We start from the raw sequence: 22,948 nt of genomic DNA on the forward strand, positions 1-22,948 counted from the left end.
AAGACAGGAAAACATGGTATACTCCAGTATAAATGGGGAGGCAGATCATATAGAGTGAAAAAAGGGAGTTTCTCTGGAGTTACCTCTCAAGAAAAGCTGTATAATGTGTTGTCTAAGACTAAAAATACTAAACATGCCCTGGCACGATGCAAGATGAAGTATAAACATCAGCGTGACATAATGAAAGAGAAACATTTTTGTTCTGCTATTCTTTGTTGGATGGATTGAGGTGAAGATAGCAGAAGAGAAATCAGTTGCTGTGGACTGCATAGTTATCACCCCACACATCACCAGTCGTCCCGCGGACCTAGATTTAATGGCCAGGAGACTTCACTGCGTGGGCATTCTGTCAGTCAAAGACGGGTCCCGCTGACACCGCCGAGGAGGTGAAACCCTGAGCTGTGCGAGCGCGAGCATTCATGTTTATTCCAGGGGGCTGCAACTGGTGGAAGGCAAACATTACCACTGCTAATATTCTCGAGACATTGCATGATACGCTTGCTGAGATGAAACACAGGCAGGGACTCTTTCACCTCCGTTTTCTCTGAGGAATTGTAAATTACCCTCATGAGATATTCAGTAGCACACACAAGACTGGCTGTTTATCAGCCTGTTTCAGATGGGTTAGTGTAATGGTTTCTACAGAAATTTTCACTCCTTGTAATTTAAAATACGGGTCCTGGAGCACCAATATATGAGCTTTAGTGCAGCAGGCTTTATAAGGAGGAAAGGAGTTTTGCCAGCCAGCAGAGGAAGGGGCAGAACCTCTCCCCTTTAAGGTGCAAGGTTGGAGGATTATATTTCTACCAGCAACCTGACAGGAACTGCTGGGATAGGAGGATAGGAAGTAAGGAAGAGATGGGGATAGTGGGGCAGAAGGAAGGGAATCGTTCCTCTGGCTATATCTGCACAGAAGTTAAGAAGGCTTCGATGTCCTTCATTACTTCGGTTTCCTCATTTGAGATTGTTTGGGAATTTCTTCCCCAGTCCTTGGCAGTCTTGTGTAGCCAGAATAAGAACAAAGTCTGATGATTTGCCATCTCACACATATCAACCTTTCCTTTTTTACTGAATGCCTATCATCATTGTCTTTTGTCATGTCTGAGAAGAGATTACCCCTTTGCCGTCATACTGATTGCTGTCCTTTCCGCGCATAGGTGAGAGATTTGGTGAGTAGGAAGTTCCAGACAGGCAGGCGTTCATGGAAGGGATTTCAGCCCTTAATGGTGGGTGGAAGTGATTTTACTCATCAGGCAACTGAGGTGAGGATGTACTGAGGTCCTATGGTCATGTAGACATCTCGTGATGGGAGAAAAGCAGAGCACAAACAACCTTCTGGCATTAAGTTAAAAGGTGGGTATGCCGGTAGCGCATGCCTGGAATAACCAAATGAAAATTATGGTCTTCAAAAGTCTAGTTGAATGCACCACTATAGTTGCAGCCAAGTCAGCAAAGACGTAGATTAATCCAGCCTCGCCTCTTGCTTTTTTTTTTTTTTCTTGCTTACTTTGAGACGGATTGTATTTATTGCATAGGCCAGCACTACACCAAACTACAGCAGGTTCATTCCTTAAATGTTGGTTGATTTTATGAGCTCACATTTAACAAAAGAAGGTGCAGAGTAAGAAACTCAGATATTTATGCGTAGACCAAACGTTTGTTGAAAATTACAGAGGTAGAACAGGATATGTAATATCTTTAAATGTACTGCGTTGAGCTAAAGGGAGAAATAATAAAGGAGGCTACTGATCAGCTGCTGGTCCGGATCTAGGGGAAGAAAAAGAACAGGTGGTGTTGGCAACACACAGACAAAGCCACATACACTTTATTCTGAGAGTAACAGCATGCAAGGCCTTTGCAGGCAAACAAGAAATTCCAAAAGTATGTGCTGGTACACATGGGGAAGGACGGATACTTAGAGAACACATATTCTGGACGTATTCCTTTATTTCTGTTGCCCCATCTATATCCAACATGTGGTTATGTAGTTGTCTGTTGGCTTATTTTTTGTTCTTCATCAGTCCGCTGTATAAATCATAAACCAAAGCTGTGATAGTTTCTTTTGTGCAACAATGAGAACTCTGTCCCCGGTATGATGCTGGGAGAACTGTCCTGCCAATGCCATAAGATTTCAGTGGTGTTATAAAAAAAGGGGGCATTTACCTGAGTCTCTGAGTTCCTTTTCTTCTGATACGAGTAATACAACGACTAAATTTCTGCCGCAGACCAAGTCATGCCAACGCACACGCTGCCTGCAGGGCAGGATTCTTATCTCCAAGGATGCTCTCTTGGAGCAGCACTGTCTTCCTTCATTTCAGGCCTTGCTTAACATCACGGGTGCTCTAATACAGATTTACTTTTAGTGGAAGAGCTGCCTCAAGAACAATATTCCTACTGTTACAAAGATTTAATTCTGAGCATTTTCAGGGAAAACTCTATTTTTTTCCCCACTTTGTTAATAATTTTAGGGACGACTCCAGGGAAGACGGCAATCTCTTCACAACAGATATTAATTATCATTATAGGTTATTACTTAATGATGAGAAAGGGTGATGAAAGAGAATACACGTGTGTATAAAGATGTTGTAAACCCAGTGGAACCCATAAAAACAAATTTTAGTGTTGAGAGGAGATTACATTTCTCATTTGTAATTTTCCTTTTATGATGAAACCTGACTCAAGGGCAGAATTTTTATAATTGCCATTGATGCTTAGATAAAAGTTGAATTGTTCTGTTAAAAATTGCGCTTAATCCTTTCCAAACTCAGTTAAATGTTTTCTGATACAGTAAAATTTCACACAAGGATTGAAATAAGTGGGTGGAGTGTTTTCTCAGATTATTATTTATTTCTTTTTAGCATTGGAAAATGGAAAGGGCTACATTTTATCACCACGTTACCATACTAGAACTTCTATATATTGTAAAATACAGAGTTTTTACAAAGACAGTTGCTCTGTACCCACTCAAACAGGAATGCGCCTGTAGCATGAAACAAACAGGCGTTTTGCACTAGTACAGCAAGAAACCTCCAAAGACTGTCTTAGATTAAGCTGTCTTTCTCCTTTGTGGTGCAGTGGCGCCTCACGCACAAGTGCGTACCACCTCTGCTAAGTGAGGACACCACCACCCATGACATGGTAGACGAGTTGTCAGGTCCAGCAGGCACCACATGGTGTTAGCAGACAGTAGTGGCTGGTTGGGCTTCAGCGTCTCACAAGCGGTGGCGTAGAGGACATGGCTTTTTCTAGCTTTGCCTTGTAGCCAGTAGCTCGCCCCCGACCCGCTGGTGTTCTGGGCTGTTTGCCCAGAAGTTTTCCTGAGAAATACTAACCCCTGACAGCAAAAGAAATCAGCCTCCGCGTCTCTCTCTGAGAAGGTAGCAGCAGACTCAACTGCAACGCTGTGCTCGGTGTTTTTTCTCTGCAGTGCTTTAAAGTAGACCTGCAAATCTGACAAAATGGCAATGTCCCTGGAGTGCGTTGGAAGCACCTGCTGGACTCGGGTGGCCGATCATGCCAGAGTCCAGTATGACATCAGACACCTTTGATTTCACTCATGTCATTCAGTGGACTCACTGCAGGTAAGCACGTGATGATGCCGAAACTTGTCTGACCAAAGAAGCAAGGCTGAGTTTGCCTCCGTACAGCTGGGTTAGCTCATGATCACAGAATCATGGAATCACAGAACTGTATGGTTGGAAGGGACCATCGGAGATCATCTAGTCCAACCCCCCTGCTGAAGTATATTTACCCAGAGCAGGTTGCACAGGAATGCATCCAGGTGGGTTTGGAATGTCTCCAGAGAAGGAGACTCCACCACCTCTCTGGGCAGCCTGTTCCACTGCTCTGCCACCCTCAAAGTAAAGAAGTTTTTCCTCATATTTGGGCAGAATGACTTGCTCTGGATCTAGCCCACAATGACGACGTGGCGGGAGTAGTTAGGTTTCCTGTGCTCTCATCAGAACTTCAGTTTCATATGTTTGCTCTCTGAGTGACTTGCTAGCTCAAAATAAAAAGAAAATTTTTATGCAGAAGGCTTAGGTAGAATTAGCACATAGAGCTATCTCTTAGGTGATACAGTTTTCATTACTGTACTGTTTAGAAAATAGGTAATGGAATGGTGGTTACAGTTAATTTTTGCTAGAAGGAGAGTAATGACAGAAGACCTTCACATTTGAAAAAGTCTCGTAAGGAGAACTGAATATCCTTATTTGAATCTCCTCTTATCTGTGTACTGAGAAAAAAAAATAAAATAAAAAAAAGAATAGATGTTTGATTTAGATTTTTCCATAGAATACACTTAAAATTGCAGAATTATTTCCATTAACATTCCACTTTGAATATAGATAACAGCCAATACAACATAATTTTGTATTTGTTATATGGAACATAAAGTACCAAAAGGAAATGGCTGAATTAATACTGGAAGAACTGAATTTATATCAAATGTATCATTATTCTCTGGTCTCCAGAAGTAATTAAAACTGGGAAATAGGATTGCAAATGAGCCTTTTGATGTGACATCAGCAAATCTACTGTAACCAAAGGATGATGGGCTGAACGGTGCTTTTCACATAATCTGATTGAGAATGGGTTTTACAGCCACAATTGTACGGTGAAACTTACTTTTAAATAAATTATAGTTTTTATGCAGTAGAATTGACTTATTTTACAGACAGGCATATATTATTTTACACATGTCAATCAACAATGGCTTAAAAGTGACTCATAAAATTGATGTTACATGAACAGGTATTTTGAATATTATGCAAGAAGGAACAAACCAAAATGTGTTGGGTAATTATGAAATCACCTCAGGTATTTCTCCTCTGTTTCATGGAAAGGATCTTTCAGTTAATAACACATACAGGATTTGGAAGCATTGCATTTCTTCTAATCAGCAGGTGCTGAAATGAGGAGAAATTCTCTAATGTTTTGTGTTGAGGTTTACGCAAATTATACATAGCACCTTAATGAGCTGCTCTTCCTTTTTGGGGTGACAAGCCAGCTTATCCAAACAATGAAGAACGCTACCTCCCCGCTGTGCTTTTGTTGTACGCCCAGGAACTTTCTGCCCTGTACCTGCTGGTGAGGGCTAAAAGGCATGTAGAGAATATTCCGCGCTACGGCAAGATGTTTTCTCTTTTGGGGCGGTGGTGGGGATTCTGCACATATTAATATTTTAATACTTTACGCGATCATGGAATTGCATATCATCATATTGCACACAGCCCATGGGGAAGAGTTAAGGTTATGGTTTCAGCCCTAAGTCTTGCATTTCCTGGCTAGTGAGCTATTAATTTATAATGTTGGTTGCATTTTAATACCTTTGGGCTGATCCTGTCCCTATTAAAAGAAAACAGCAAACTCCTACTGGTTTCAAAAGTTGAAAACACTATGTGTAACACATATAATTGCATTTCATACCGTACGTAATGGTTTTATGCTTTTCTAGGCTGTTCAAAGATCGGTTTTAAAAAATTTTTCCTCTGTTTATGTTTAGCATGATATGGATTTAATGCGGAAGCAGAGATTTAGCAACTTTATTAAAGAGCAAATTAAATGTCAATTAGCACTGACATTATAACGTCAGCATTCTAATCCACAACAGAATTCAGTTCGGCATACTAATCTGTGCTCATTTGCTTCTTATTTGTGATGTTAATATTTATCTTCAAAGTAAATAGTAAACAAGGTAAACTTTTAGAGAAAATACTCTGGACATCATGGAAGAGTTAGGGTCTCTGTAAGGCATGTTCCTTGAAAAGGTCAGATTTTGCAAGTATGGGCTCAACAGTTCTTTTGATGTTATTGCCATAAATGCCCTGGATTTCTTTGGAAATGAAATAAAACAAACACAGTCTCTCGCAAACCCCCCTTCCATGTAATAAAAAAAAAAATTAAAAAAATCATTTGTGTTTAACCCATTTGGTGCTTATTTGTCAATTTTAATCTCTTTGTAAACTTCCAATTTGCCAATATTTCCATTAAGGCAAAGTACCAGCATTAATATCAGCATCTGACTGAAAGAGACAGAAAAATCCACACCTTATTATAATAAATTAATTTAAAAAAAAAAAATAGAAAAATGTAACACACTATTTGCAAATCATTAGCCCTAAATTTACTGCTCTTTTAAACAAAACGCCAAGACTTCCAAACACTGAGTATTAATTATGTGTTAAGAAAGACAAAAACTATTTGCAGATGTCTAATAATGGAATTGCAAACTGATGATTCTAATATTTCTGATTTTTTTTTCTGGCTTTCTTGAAGCCTAAATTCCCTCCTGAAGCTCTCAGAGTCTCAGGTTATTTTAACTTTGTTTCATGAATGCAACAAAATAAAATAAAAAAATTATTAGTTTAGCATATCTAGATATACTTTGTGGATGCCGTAATGTTCACATTGTTGTACTTAAACATATGTGTAAATGATTGGCTAAATTAGTATCCATTTCTAGACGGAGTGATAAAGTGAGTAAAGCTTGCTCTCCTCAGCAAACAGATAACTACCGGCTTTCCTTATAAACACAATTTTACCCTGCAACATGTAGCGTTCCCTGACCGTGGGGATGTGGAGGAGGCTTTGGCATACGCCTGGTTTATTTTTTCAATTTTTCTGCAAGTGTCTCTTTTTAAAAGGCTGCCTGCAGAAACACAAAGTATAACTTTCCCTCATCTAAAGAGCACGAGCGCATTGTGTTGATACCACCTCAGCGCTTCCAATTTTCATTACTGCACTTGTGGCACAAACTTGCATAATATTTTGGGGCACTATCAAGGAAATGTATTGAGACAATTCACAGCTTAAATTAAAAGAGAGCTATTGTATCAGGAAGACCGATTCCCTCAATCTTTATTATGATTTAAGATATACAAGAAGTCAAGTCAAGTTTGCACGATAGTTCTCTCTTCAGCATCCAGACTAAAGACTGGATTTGAAGACTTTGCAGTGTGTAAAGATGACATTGAATTGGACGGACAAAATGTTAAGAATCAAACCCACTCATTAAGCATTTAAGGGCCTTAAAAAGAAAAATAATCACAAGGGTGTGCGTGAGTCCAGTTCTAGGAGACATCCAGTGGGACCTAATTGAGTTGGAATAATAGGAATATTTAATTCAACTGTTGGCTGTCTACATTTAGCTTGCAATTAAAAAAGCACCACACTGGGAGCTGACAAAGGAAATGTGTTGAGTTCTCATCAAGAGGATATTTCTCACAGCATTTTCTGTATAGGACTCTGATCTAGAAATATGTCTCCAGAAATGTGTTTCCCTTTTTTCACTAGCGTGCTCAGATTTTTGCTTGGTTGTTTTTTTTTTGCTTAAAACATATTTAAATTCCCTTTGTTAAATAGTTTTTACTCGGTTATTTTTTTTCATGCAAAAATACTTCAGAACTCATTGTCTCTAGTGCTGTTGTACCTGGGCAAACAACAGTGGTTTGGGTGAATTGAAATGCAGGTGTTTACCACAGCAAAACAATCAGTCTGAGAAGCACACACGCTATATTTACATCAGGATATGCTATGTCATGTTTGTTTAATTTAAGATCATTCTTAGTTATTTGAGATACAGATGTTAGTTTATTACAGTGTGTTATGAATGAGAAGCAATAACAAGAAAGTCATGAATATTAATCTCGTGTCTAACACAGATGCTACTACTTTGACAAATATCTTTAATGCTGGTAGCTAAAAACAAGTTTATATTTCGATAATCTTAGTCCAAAGACAGATGTATGTGGTATGTATTAGGGACCAGCTGCACTGGGAATTAATTGTAGCTGATTGGTGGTGACTATATCATGATCTGACCTCCATTTCCAGTAAACCCCGATATACGATAATTTCTTCCTGCTCCATATTTCCAAGTAGCAAGATGAAATGAATTATACTTCTCAAGTGGTGATAATTTAAAGATAGTTAAGGTTCATAAAGCATTTGGAAGAACTGGTATAGTTTGAAATTATATATACAGATGAGTGAAGTGAACTAAGAGCTGAGCTTGTCACTATGTAATAGATATATATCTTTGTAATGATCCTTTCATTTAGCAAATGAAAAATTTCACTTCTTTATTGGGTGTAATAGTTTAAACGAATATTGTATCATAATTTTGAATTTTGATGTTATGGTCAATAAATGATATCATTTGTGACAAGTACTTCTTTTCACAGTGTTAAAAAAATTTATCTTTGTTGATCTGCATGCTGCTGTTATTGGTGACAGTGATCATAGCTGCAGATTACGCCATGAGCATAGTGCCGAGCAAGTCCCTCAAAGAGCAATATAAGCCTTGTTATGATAAAGACGATTAGAGCTATTTCCGTAACAGCAAATAAGTGAAGGAAAAACACAGATAATGAAAGTGTGAATTTACTTCATTCAAGAAGTATTTGACTGTAAGTCGTGTTCGTTCAACAGCTGTGTCCATGCCTTGTGAGCACTCAGTGAATCCCACCGCATCTCCAGCAGAGAAGACAGAGGATGGCTTTTAGGTTATCAAACTTAAGGTCAAGTGCTTCAACAATATGAGTGGCTGGTATGTATTTTAAGTGGTTGTTAGGGGGTGTTTTGCTTTTAACAAAGAGAAAAAGGGAGGAAGGGCTGAATATAAATCAACTCTTCTTTCATCTGGTATGAATGGTTATACAGAGATAAATGACATTTTTTACTTTCCCTGAGAGCACATGCTCTCATAAGGAACCTGAACCTGTAACTCTCTAACACCTAAAAGGTCTCCTTTATCATTTTTTGTTGTTTCTAGTCAAGTACAATTTAAATTATAACATTATTTTCAGAAAACCACCATCTTTCCTTCTGGATTTTTCCTTAGTTTCAATGGTTGACCTAGAGTTTCAAAAAGGTGACCTCCTCGCCTTTAATAAGTGTACTTTGCTACGTGTGAAAAATACTCAACATAACTACGCTGTTCTGTTCAGTTCCCTAGGTACATCATTCTGCTGCTGCTTTGGGATAGTATAAGTAGAATATGTGGTGAACTAACAGGCGGCACTGTATTAATTGAAAACAATCCCGTATAAAATACATGCAGTTTTCTGTCTGCAGTCAAATAAGGGGAATGGTATTTCCCATGACTGTATTGAATTTCTTCAAAGGGTCATGCTTGTGTTTAAACCTTACTACAAAAACCATAGAATTCACACCTTCTTAGTTACATATAAAACCACATCAGATATAACAAGTCCTGACTGAATATGTACTTAGCTTTAAAAACAAAAACCTGTAAGACTGTAATTCTTATTAGATACCTGATGCTTTTATTTTCTATGGAGATCAAAGTTTTCATTTGTTCTTGTAATGGGATCATCTTTAAAAGGATTTTTTTTTTTCTTTTAGGAAAAAATACAAAACACAAAATTTGCAGTGATTTGTCCCAGAAATCTTTGGGGTTTTTTATTATTATAGTATTCCTTAAAATACCTGCTCATTGTTTCTTGTAAGTGAAAGAACTCCACAGTTTTAAGCTTTATTTTATTCTCATTTGATGGAAAGTGTTTTCTATTTTAAATAAAGGCCTATTTAAATGAGTTTAATGTCTCTCACAAGCCTGGCTGATCAGTGGATGAAGTTAAAGAATCATCCTGCTCTTTTGTTCCTTCTGGCTGTTTTTCTGCTCAGTTTGCCAAACTGGTTCACCGAGCAGCTGCACAAATTCATGCCAGAGCGAGAGACCGTGAGATCGAAAGGAAAGACCCGCAGACGGGAGAACGGGATCTGCCCTAGACAACGCTGGGATTTATCGTTTGTCGTATCAGCTCTGGCTGGGATTCACAGAACAACTCAAACCGGTGAAAAGTTAAGGCTGATGAGCTCCTGCCCTGCTTGCGCTGATGCTGGGATGATGTGCCGAAATTAAGAATCATTTCAGAGATCTGATCTGGCTGAACCCCCCCCCTTTGCAAGAACCCGCATTTAGTAAGGAGACAAACTAGCCAATCCCGGTTTGCTTCAGAGAATGGATGGACTAGAATTCAGGTAAGTTGTCACACATATTCTGTCTTTGGGCATGTATATGGCAGGGAAATTTGTGGCTCATATCAACATCAAAACTTGCATTAACTTTAAGGAAAAGGTTTTCACCTCAAATTACTCAGTGGGGAGCGTATCAAGGAACACGCACAGAATTTTAAACTAGTTTCTAAACTCAGCAATATGTTAAAATCTTTGATCATATGAATAATCGGTCTGGTTCATGCAAGTTTTGCAGTGGCACTTTAAAATTGACTCATTTTCTGGGGAAGACAGCCACAATTGTCTTCAGAGTTCATCATAGGCAGTTAAAATGTCCTGAGAATTGCGTTAACATTATGAATTTCTGGTGTCAAGAGTTTTTCCAAAAGTGACATGACATTATGGTTCCTGCTTGTTATTGCTATAGGTAAAAGCTGGGGGCATTTTACTGCCGTTTTGGAACTGTACAGTATCATGGAATGCAGCCCCACTATTATATATATATACACACACATATATATATTACATGGAGAAATCCTAAAGGTAAAGAAGATTAAAATCAAATCATGGTCTAATACTCATTGGCGTGCCTGTCAGTAGACAGATAGGGTATGTAATTTTTTCTACCTATGAATGTGATTTCAAATGCAAGGGAAGCCAACTCTCCTTTAGTCCTATTGTTCTTGTAGCCCACAGAGCGGGCACAGGTGATTTTAGCTGAGGAGGTTTCAACATTAAGAGCTGACTGCAGCTGTGAAATAAGGGGCGATGAAAGTTATACACGCAGCAAAACTCTTCGTTTGTGTAAACTTCTCTTTGACAGGAAAAAATCATGGGCAATGGAGAACCGAGTATAAAGATATTTTAAAAAAAAACGTGATCTGTCTTGCCTTATACCTTCCTGCTATTTTTCCCCTGCCAAAAGATCACCGTTCCGTTTCTTCAGAGAATAATTTGTACCCACCTATATTCTTGTTCCTACTTTAAAACCTCTTGTCGTAAAAACATTGCTTACTTACTGTGTTACTTAAATATCGTCCATTGGCTGATTGCCAGTAAGGGTAGACATAGTAGCAACCAAACTCCTCCCTGGCTACGTTAATCCTTAATGAGGAGGGGATTGATGGAGGAGCTGATTATAGGTGGGAAAGCCGAACTCCAATGCCTTGTCCACCAGTATTTCTCCACAACTTTGGCAGCAAAGTCAAGAAAGAAGAGTCTAAAGCGATTTTGTAGATAAATGTAATCAGTTGTTTGCAGCTGTCTTACAGGTTGACTTCTGATAATACACTATGTCCGTAAGTCCAAACCCCTTGTGTGTTTTCCTCCAATTTGATGAATCGTCAGAGACTTGCAGATGAAGGAAACATCCTACATACTGCAAACAGTGCTGCAAAACCTCTTCTAGAAGCACTGAGACAGAAAAATACCCTTTTTTTTTTCTTTTTTATCAATTCTGCACATACAGTATTCTTTGCAAAATACTTTGAAACCTAAAATACATCTACATTAGAGGTTTAGTTTGGGTAAGAAATGAGATTTTTTAAGCAAATTGTCCTCACTTACCTATGCTTTGGCTGACATCTTGGGACATTAGAACTGGATTCCTTTTTGATGAAACTAGGCTGGAAGGCGTGCTCCAGGTGGACTCCAGATGTACTCCAGCTGTGAGCGAGCATTCAGCCCGTGCCATCAGATTAATCCCACTCCAAAGCAAAACTTCCCCAAAATAAGTATATGGATGACATGTCCCCAACACCAACTTTTTTTTGTTCTATAAATGCACTCAGACTACACTGCTTGCAGCGGTCTGTAGCCTCTGTACAGTAAAAAGATACTGTACAATAACAAGATATCACTTTGTTCATGGACTAGATTTACGCCCACAAAAATGACATTGATTCATTGCCTCGCGAGGCCGCCTCCCTTGCAGTCATAATTTTAATTGTGTGATAGACTTGCATTGTGTGTTGCTGTTTGGATAAATTGGTCTATAAATCCCAGTTGCACTGAAATATTGCTTAAGACAATGGTCAAAGATACTCTGAAAAGCAATGGAGCAAATGACATTGCATTGGTTTCTCTTTCCTTTCTAATTTTCTTGAGCTCATTAGCAAAGTTCTGAGTTTATCCAACTGTGCAAAATGGGAATTTCTGAGGCACAGAAGTACCAAGGTCTAGAAAAAGTTCAGATGAAATAACAGAATGAAATTTTAGTTTGGGGACCAGTTGTTCTGCAGACTTTTACCGGCTCTCTCTGCAAGTCTGGCAGTCTGGGAAAAATAGTTTCTCATATAGGAAACAGAATAATGTATAATAGGAGACGTTTCATGTGAATTCCTTGTTTGCTCACTGTAGCTCTTGGATTTACGCATACTTGCAAGTTTGACCCTACCCACTTGACAACTTTGTCACTTCAGTATATGGAAACGGAGGCACAATAATGTTGACACACAGAGTTTTTCAGAAATCTTTAAAAAGATACTAGAACTAAGGCTCTGTTGGAGATTGTACTTCCTTGTTCCCATAAACTGGATGCATGCCCTAAGAGAACTGCCCATGCATCCAAGGAGAAAGGAAACACCTTGAAGAAGAGCAAAAGCATACTCTGAAAATGGACGGTGCCTCAGACAGATTTATTGGATGGGATTATATTCACAACAAGTGGTACAAATAGGTTAATTTGTTTTTAACCGTAAGTCACCTAACTGCATGGGAAGTAGGTAATCTGAGTTGAAGGAGACAAAAAATAGTGCTAATTGAATTTTTAATGGCTATCTCACCCCAGCTGAACTTCTCAACAGAGTTTGTTAAACTTTGCATGAGCAATACATGTGCTTTGAGGTTTACAAACAATCGGAGCCCCGGGTATGGAACCAGTGAGACGAAATGTACTGTATTAATGATCATATCAATTGGTAATTCATAATTACTTACATTTCTATTTCTGCCCAGTATTTGTAATCATATAATTAACTCAGAGTTTAAGGGGTTCAAATAACTGAGAACTGAGATGGGAAAGCGAGTCTAGGAAATGAGTTCAAACAATTCTTAATTAGCTTTTGTCAGTAATTATTAACTATGAGATTTCAACAGATACAGTATCAAATTTTTTTGAAGGACGAATTGATTAGCGTATCTTGATAATTTGTCTCTGAAGTCCTTTTTACTTTCCATGTGATGCAAAAGGCAATTTAACGCTTTTTGAAGAACTAATTTTAAAATTAAGCATCCAACTTCACCCTGATATCTCTTCTAAGAAGATGAAGTTTTCTACTAAGAATCATGGTCTCCTTAAAGCTCAGCACTACAATTAATTGGTAGTCTCTAGGGCTTCTAAATTGTGATGCTACAGCAAAAACATATGGGTATTTCTATGTTACATGTAGGGCTTTTGCATGCGACTGCATTCAGAAAGAGTAAGTATCTGAGAGCGTTAGGAAAAGAGAAAGAGAGAGTGTGTGCGAGAGAGCTTCACTTTCCTGTATCAATGAAGTGAGGAGAGTTATATCTGTCCTTTAGTTCGGTGGTGAGTGGACTCAAGGTCCCTGGTGTCAGGTTTGGAGCTGCTTCCTTTCCTTCCTTCCTTCCTTCCTTCCTTCCTTCCTTCCTTCCTTCCTTCCTTCCTTCCTTCCTTCCTTCCTTCCTTCCTTCCTTCCTTCCTTCCTTCCTTCCTTCCTTCCTTCCTTCCTTCCTTCCCTCCTTCCTTCCTTCCTTCCCTCCTTCCTTCCTTCCTTTCCTTCCTTCTTCTCTCTCTATCTTGCTATGTGCAGAGCCCATAATTAACATGAAACACTTAAATTGATTCTCACGGAGTCTTTTTAAATTTAAATTTGCTGACAAAAAGGGGATCTTAACTTAAAAGCTCTGTTTGGGGCACCAGGGCAGAGAGTAAAAGGTTGCTGTTAATCCTGGGCTGAGGCAGGGGAGGTGTAGAGGGCTGCTTCTTCTGGCAACACAAGCGTAAGAAATAAGTTCCATACACAATGATGATTGAATTAGCATTAATATCAGTTGTACTATCCTGTTCTTAAAATAGAAGTCATGTATACGTAAATAAGCCTGCCCTTTTTCTTGATTTTTTTTTTTTTTTTTGGATTGCTGTGTGGCATAGGAATAAATTGGTTTTGGTTTGTTTTTTTTTTTTCTCTACCTTAACTATTTCTGCCTTCTGGGGAGATGTTTGTTACGCCATTTTTCACCGAGAGTGAAAAACACACCCCACAATGATAATGCTGTTCTCTGAGAGGAAAGCCAGGCCTTCTGCTCCCCAGTGTTGGCCAAAGAAGGGGCCCGAAGCATCCGGACTTTGCCTTGGACTTTGCTGCAGCATGCTCTGCTAGGAAGGTATCGCAGGAGCAAAGGTCTCGCTCACTCACTGCACACAGAGGCCAGTACCGCCTCTGCAAAAACACCCCTGAAAACTGATAGAGTGAGGTTCTTGCAGATTTGTGTGCCGTGCCTGGTCAGCATTGAGACTGCAAGAGCGATTTTTCCCACGATGTAGGTGCGTGTGCATTGGCACTTTCTGTGAGCGTAAAGCAGGACTACAGCCCTTCAGCCTCGCCGGCACTAACGGGATGTCTCCTCCTTAGTCTTCATTTCTGCTGGGCAGCACCGATCTCTGCAGGCATCCACCTTGTCCAGTTTGGCCGCCGTTGGCGTTGGCATTGGCATTGGCGTTGGCGTTGGCATTTGAACTGCACGCGTGCACACGCACTCTGAAACAGCAGGAGAGCAGAAGGCTTGTTTCCTCAGGCACGAGCTAAAAAGCAATGACTCGAAGCAAAGTCAAAACAACTTGCATTAAGAAGATGGACATTTTTAAACCACTACATGCGGGATTTGGGAAAAGATGGGCTAGCCCTTGCTTGGGATTTCAGGACCGTGCTGTGCTGGAACAAGACTATAGTCCACACTCTCCTCACCTTAATTGTACTGAACTCTCTGTTTCTTATCATCGGAAGTGCTCCTAAGTGTAACGAACAGATTACTTAATTTTCATACCGACATTATGTTATAGAGGAAACGTACAACCTGCGGCATTGTGCTGCAGCACAGATGTCCTTTCTTTTCCAGTAAGCAGCGTCTTTCTAAACTTTAGTGTTCTAAAAGGCTGACGTTTCTGTTCTGAACACTATCGTACAAACCCAGAGCTTCTCAAAATTGTTGCGCTACCCTTAAAAACATCAGGGGTGTACAAATTGCCTCAAATATCCACCACTTGATTGAAGAGCGCATTGCATAAAGTTAATTAGGGACGATTACGAAGGCCATATTCTCTGGTTTTGGAGGGTTCTGGGAAGATGCCGTGGCTGGGGATGATTGTAATAATGGACATTTTGTAACACTTGAGTCTGTGTGCGTCTTTTACACCTAAATTGCAATACCGCTGAGCTTGGGATTTTCATATATTTATCAGTAAAGACGTGGAAACAAGAATTTTTAGGGTATAAAACTACTGCAAAAAATTATTACAAAAGGTATGAAATTCAAGCTATCAGGAAGGAAATTTATTGAAGTTAGATTTCAGTGCAAAAATGAAAGATCATCTCCATATTTAAATTTCTAATGGGTAATGAAAACTGCTAACTATATATGTGATTGTTGTGTTGTCCATGAGCCCCATTAACTGTTGCCATTAGGATAACTGGAACTGTTTCCGATTAATGAAAGGCAAAAAAAGACAATTCCACAAATGGCTAGAAAGATCTTCTCAGTTTTCAGAAAGACGTCATGTTACGGTGACTGGACTTTTTTAGTGGAACATTTTAAATGCCGTAGTAAAATGCTTTGATTAGCAATATTTGCATTCACTTGCCACGTTTTTCATCTTGGCTTTAGTAACCCAGTAGATTTGATTTCTTTCAAATTCTGCTGTCAAGAAATTTAATTGAGTAGTAGAAGCTTTGTACTCGAGTCATTCATAAACTAGATACTCCATTTAAAATGGGTGTTAACAGTATAATTAGTTGTGTCGATAAGGGATATCAAGATTCTCTAAAAAATGCAAAGAGAATATCACAGGAGTAAACAGAACATTTTACTCCTCTCCCTTGTCAGTTGATCACCTTCATGAGTATTGACTAATTTAATCTGCACCATTTCCTTCACCGCTGAAAAAAAGCGAAGTAAAAAAAATAAGCAGAAGACTAATTTAGTTGGTTGTCTGTTTGACAGCTGACGTGCTGAAAAAGTCAGGCGCTTTCTCTGTCTACCTGAAGTGCTTTTTTCCAGCTGTCAAATACTAGGTGTCATGTGAGTCTTACTTATCTGTGAATAAAAAATTTGTCACAGCAAATGTATTTCAGAAGATGCATTTTTAAACTACAGCGCACATTGCACCGGACGTGTCAGAGCTGAAGCCATTCCAATCATAAAGCCCCATGGTACCTCTTATCTATATTTGCTAAACATATTTAAGCAGGCTGCTAAAAAATAGCTTTGGGGAGATGGATTGGGTATGTTTTTCGAAACACAAAAAATAAACAAGGGTACAGCATACATGTACTGCACTCCACCCCCCGCCCTCTTTCCTGCCTTTCTTCAGCGCTATCAGAACCTGAGACTTGATGCAGTCATTCCACTTTATAATTACCGGCAATTTCTCAAAGAAATCAACACTTGGAAGCATCTATTTTCTACCGCCTCCCCGTTTACAAGCAGATTGAATTTTTAAAAGCAATATAGAAGTAATTATTTCTTTTTTTTTTTTTTTTCTTACAAGAAAGAAGTTTAAAATTGCTTTTGGTAAAATTATTTTTCTACAACAATAGAATGACTATTATATAAACATCGCCTACAGGAAGGACCAGCAACAGAAGATGTAAAACACTCCTTTGAGATGTGCCATCACTGGAAAGGTGGTATATGGAAATGCTCGAGAAATTTGCACTATGAATAATTTACTGAGAATCAGATGTGGCATACAGTATCTTAAAAATCCATAAATAACAGCAACCTTCTTCAGCACACCTTCTTCGAGTTGGTGGGGGTTTTTTCATAAACAGAGTGCTCTAGAGAAAATAGCTTTCAAATATTAAAGTTCACATAGATATAACTGGAGGCAATATAAATCTACCTGTGCTCCTGTTAGACCTTTATCCCCAAATCATCTTTCTATGAAAATGAAAAAACTAAGCTAACTGCCCACACCAAAAAGACTGTATTTGTCAGTAATTTAACAGTGACTAATGTTACGCAGAACATTTAATTGTTTAGAAATAGACCAGAAGGATATTTTGGGAGAGAGGGGGGAAAAACTGTTTCTTTGAAATACTCCGTCTGTACAGAAAGAGAAGACTCGTCTGAAAAGGCTTAATGGAAAATGTGGGTGTTGCAATAAAGTTTATTCAGGTGGAAATGGCATTTCCTGTAGTTCAAAACCAGAGTTAATGACTCCTCTACTCAGATTACCAAGGACAAAAATCAAAAAATAATGTTTTAGGTTTTTATGTGGTTTTTTTTCTTTTCTTTTTTTTTTTTTTTTTGCTTCGTCCTTGGAGAAATGAAGCGCTGTGCCACTACACAGGGCAGATCTGGCCCAAAGAGGGCTTAATGCAAAAACAACCGTGCAAAACTATTCTTTTAAAGAGCAAAGGAGCCTCTTCTGCAGTACTGCTCTGAGCCTTCTGTCGAATTGTCCTCTTCGCATCCGATCCAGAAGCTGCCAATGCAGATTGACCAACCTGCTCCAGTGGGAGGTGTCCCTGCCCATTTTGTTGGAACTAGATGATCATTAAGGTCCCTTCCAACTCTAACCATTCTGTGATTCTATGGTTCTATGAATGCAAACAGGGGAAAGCTAGTGCCCAGACCCTGGCTGTCCGCGACCTCGCACCCCTTACTGGGGCCACCTTACGGATGCTCTGGCAGATACCTCCATCACTTGAATCTACTGCCAACACCGTGCGGGCTGTCGTTGGAAGACAGCTTTCTGAAAAATAAATACCAGTTGGTAGAGGGACTTAGTGCTGCCCAGGAGTCAAGCGTGGAACCGGGGGCTGAGCATATGAGGCAGCACAGCTGCAAAGGAGTTGCGAATCCAACCTTTTTCTTGGCTGCTCCCAGCTTCTCCCCGAGTGCCCGTGTCTGCTTCTGGAACACCTGTGAGGGTGCTAGGGAGGGATGCTGTATCAGTTGCCTCCATTCGGTATTCCCACACGACACTTTGCAGGAAGGCTCCCGTGCTCTACTGACAAGGGGCTACAACTCGCTCTTAGGCATTCAGAGTGCAGAGGGTGGGTTTTTTTGGCATAATTATTGCCCTACTGTATTGCAGATTAGGACTCTGACAATGTGGAATTTTTTTTGCATGCATGAAAAAAACCCTTCTCTTCTTAGACGTGATAATAATGCCTGGATATTACAGAAAAAGTAAAGAATGGAAAACTCCTCTCTGATTTAATTTTCTTCCCCCGTTCCATATTTACACATGAAAAGCACACTGCTGATTTGTCATTAAGTTGGAGACTCAAATTAACAAGGCACTTGCTGTTTCAGGCTGATTGCTGTGATGTGGCAGAAATAAATGTTGTGTTGTAGCCAGTTTCAGGCGCGCCATGGGAGCACAGCGGGGTTGCTGCAGGGTGTTGGGATGAGACTTTTCTGTCTGAGTTGCCTGGCTGGTAATTGAGACGCAGTGTGGAACTGTGTTCGTATGACTGAGAGGTTGTGTAGGTGGGCTGCCCTTCAATGAGGCTTCTGGGCACGGTTTTATCACAACTCTGGCAAGTCCCAAAAGGTCGACCCAGGGAGCCTGTTCCTTTTTTTTGTTGTCAAGTTTACTCCTTCTGTCACTCACAGATCTGTTGCCAGATTAAATTCTGCACACTTCCAGCTGTTAGCCTGCAGATTTTCCATGTATTATTCAAAATACAGACTAGATATTTCAGATGATTATTTATTTCAAATATTTTAATATTCATAGAATCATAGAATTGTTTGGGTTGGAAAGGACCTTAAAGATCATCTAGTTCTAACCCCCTGCCCTGGGCAGGGACACCTCCCACCAGACCAGGTTGCTCCAAGCCCCGTCCAGCCTGGCCTTGAACCCCTCCAGGGATGGGGCAGCCACAGCTTCTCTGGGCAACCTGGGCCAGGGGCTCATCACCGTCATAGTAAAAAATATTGTTGTTTTTTTTTCTTTAAGAGTTTACCAAGAAAACCCAAATAATAAGAATCTATATGAGCAAGAAGTATAAGAAAAAAAATCTGTGTAATTCACAAACTCGGGATCACCACCATTCACAAGATAAATATGAAAAAAGCAAGTCTTTCAACTGCAGCATGCATCCAAAGATCCTCACTCTAGTGAAATAAGCTTGCTTAAAAAAACACTTTTTCAGGTATATGTAGTCCAAATAGACATCTCTGAATTCCAGACTTCCCTAAAACTATAGTCTCTCTCTTTTCTTCATGGCATATGTAGAAGCAAAGTCCCTGCGGTTCTTCAAGCAAGATTCTCGTGGCGAACCATGCTGTATTAATGTGAGCTCAGGGTTTTGCTGTTTGCTGCTCCTTCTTGTACTGTTGAATGCGGGAACCAGAAAACAACATTGTAAGCAGAAAAGAACAGAGATAGTACAATTGTTATTTTAAGGATTCAGCTATTTTAGATTCTTATTTGATACCGATTCTTATTTAATGCCGGATGGGTTATACCCTTCTGTTTCCCTTACATTGATAGGTGTTGAGTTCCCCACCCAGTCTAGAGAGATTGACTGGCTGACCCCTGCTTAAGTGTGGTTTAAGCAAAAGACATTAGTTTGATTTCTGGGGATTCTATTGAACAGATTATCCTGTTTCACTCCTCCGGGGTGTGCATGCCTTCGGAGCCTCCTGTGATGCCAGGGAATGGCAGACCTGATTTTCATCAACTTATGCAGATGATTAATGATTCCCTGCTGCAGGAGTACCGTTCACTGGTGGATGCACTCCACTAACTAACTTCAGGTTTCTCCGGCAGCATGATCTGTGGCAGGTTAGCATTTGTATTCCGTACACAACCTTCACATTATACTCAGTCCAAAAGGAAAAAATGGCTTGGTTCTAGCCGTAATGGAAGTCTTTAGTTCTGTTATAGGTTCAGAGAAATTAGAATTTCCTTGCTCAGGGTAAAACTGGGGTTCTCTGTTCTTCTCTTAGCTGTTACTCTGTACAATACCTTTTTATTTTTACCAGTTTGAATATAATTATATCCTTTTAACTCTCTACAGTCTTTGCAATCTCTGCCTCCCCTCTTTTTCCATTTGCTATTTAAGCCATCATAAATGTACGCAGAACATCCATTAGGATCCTAACTATTTGTCAAGAGTCCTAGCTAGTTCTTATACTACATCCACTGCATTTCTGCTGCATTTTAATCATGTTGGGGAAGACAAGGTTTTTTGCTTCAGTAGGAATACTGAAAACCTAATAAAAACAATGAAGAATAAGAACTGCTTTGTCAACCCCCCCAACAAAATAAATTTAAGTCTATTAGATCTGAACGACTCAACTAGTAGTTCCCTACCAGCACATTTCTCTCCCTTTTTCTTAGTTTAGGTCGTTTTTGAGTGATCATTTTATTCCAAAATTAGGAGATAACTTTTCGTTTTAAAAGATACTGAAATAAAAGTTGCACGTTTTCTGCAAAGGAAACTTTATGGTTAGAACATTTTGACTGTGAGAGTTTCCTTCTGTAAAGTGGTTAAAACTTCGAATATACCTGCCCCCTTTGGCGGTTTTACTTTTCTTGTCCTAATATTTTAATACTCACAATTGTTCCGAAATTGTGAAGGCGATTCTAACAGTTAAAAAAAGGAAATCACATTTTACGTATTTTTAAGGAACACGTAACAAAACTGTAAAGACAACATTTTTCCTCAGCTCCAGGATGGAAATGACAGTTCGTATTGTGACACAAAAGAGAATGTAAGCACAGTATGAGAACAGAACGTGGTGGTCTTGGTATTCACCTAAATTGTGCAAGACACAAGTTTTAACACTACAGCAAAATTTGTAGACAACCGGACTCGATCATGGATTTTCTGCATCCTCTGAGCTTAGGCTGGGCTCACGGCTCTTTAGTGGATAAGCCTTTCTTTGCTGCTGAAAAGACTCTGAGAAAATTTAAGAGAAAAGAACAACAGAAAGCACTGTGAATTGGGAAAACGATTTCCTGTCTGATCTCCAACTTCTTTGCTCATATCAGATTTATGTTCGTGGTGTATTTCTAAGATGTCCAAAGAAGTGGAGGAAGGGTGGGCTATTATCTTTTTATTTAGGAACTTTAAAACTGTGCAGAAGATAATAGTGTATTGTGGATTATGTATTTCCTTAGGGGAGAATCAAACATGACATTGGGAAAACACTTGCAAGAAGAGAAATGAATGGACTTTGTATTTTAGTCTTATAGAGTAAGGGAGAAGAAAAATCATTGCATATGACAGAACTGAAACACGAAGAACGCTCTTTCGAGGATGTAGTGTTAAAGGCAGGCGACATGTTGAGAAATGGAGGCTGGTATAGCAGTCCCGAAGCTTGGTGAGGATGCGGACGTTAGACACCAGTGGCAACAGTTTCGGGAGAGATTACAGGCTGAAAGTCCGACTGAAGAGTTTTGTGAGGAAAGAAAACCAGTGTGCTTACTGTCTCTTGGCATGCAAATTGTGTTTCCCTTTCTTTTTATCTCTTAGCAGAAATAAGGCTGTTTTAGAATAACTTGAGTTCTGAATATTTCGTGATAACAAGCTACTTTGTGCCTACTTCTTAGGTTTTGTTCCATTTCATACTTTTTTTCTCTTTCTGAATCCTGAATAGAAGAGACAACAACAATTGCAAATGTCAGGTTCCAAACAATAGAGATTAAGATTTTAATATTTAAGTCGTATTCTAATGTGTTTGAATGTTTCTGTCACATTCAATATGCGTTGGATCCAGTGACAGAAAAGTTCTTCGTAAACTCATTTTGCTTCATTGAGATCAAATATTTAAATTTTTATACTAAAGTGAGAGCTGGAGTGAGATAAAACAGCAGGAAAATTAACAAGACTTTGTATTGCGAATTAAGTGAAGTGAATGTACAGCAGCACACCCATATACAGCAATCTAGAATTTTCACGGAACTGTTTTCCTCCTGGTATTTGTAGGATTTTCCCCCCAAAGAAGCATCCACTGGACACAGTGCTTTGTGAGCAGATTTCAAGTTCCTCTAATATTTATGTGGAATTCAAAAACAGCCAGGGGGCCCTGGGATCCCCTTATTTGAGATACCTTATTCATGAAAATTAAAAATGGCTGTTTGGCCTGGGGCTTTTGAGAGCTTTTTTAAAAAAGGCATAAAAATTAAAGAGAAATTCCTTTCAGAGGCAGGCATTCGTGATTAATGCTAAACAGATACTCAGCATGCCAGATTTAATGCAAACACGAGTAAGAATGCCAAAATACAGGAGCTGCACAGTGTAAATGTCTCTGCATAAAATAATAATAATAAAAAAAAAAGATTATAAGAAGATAAATATTCATTTTAGTCCTTGTGCTGTGCGCAACAGGGAGAGAAGGAGATGTGAGCACCAGCATCCCTGTTTCCACAGGTGTGTGTAAGCGCTGGAGGAGGCCCAAAGTATGGAGTAGTTACTGTAGAAGTTATTCAGATTTCTGGGCTCATTTCTGGGTGGCGCAGGGGAGACGAGGGCGATCGGTGTGCCTGGAGAGAGGTGGAATCAAGTGTCTTTCTGAACCATCAGCAAGGACTTGAACTCCGCTCTCTCGTCTTTAGCCTCAACACGTGTCACTGGATGGGAACGGGCTGACATTTGCGGAGGGGTGCTTGCCCACGAGTGCCGCCGCGAGCCTCGCGGTGCCCCCTCTGCAGCTCACCTTTTTTTATCTTGTGCTTATACAAGCCACCCTCAGCACCTCTGACGTGTAGGATTAAACTCTTAAAGCTGGCAGACGATATTTGTAAAGCATAACTTCCTCCAAG

This window comes from Chroicocephalus ridibundus, chromosome 5 (genome assembly GCF_963924245.1).
Source record: "Chroicocephalus ridibundus chromosome 5, bChrRid1.1, whole genome shotgun sequence".
NCBI lineage: Eukaryota > Metazoa > Chordata > Aves > Charadriiformes > Laridae > Chroicocephalus > Chroicocephalus ridibundus.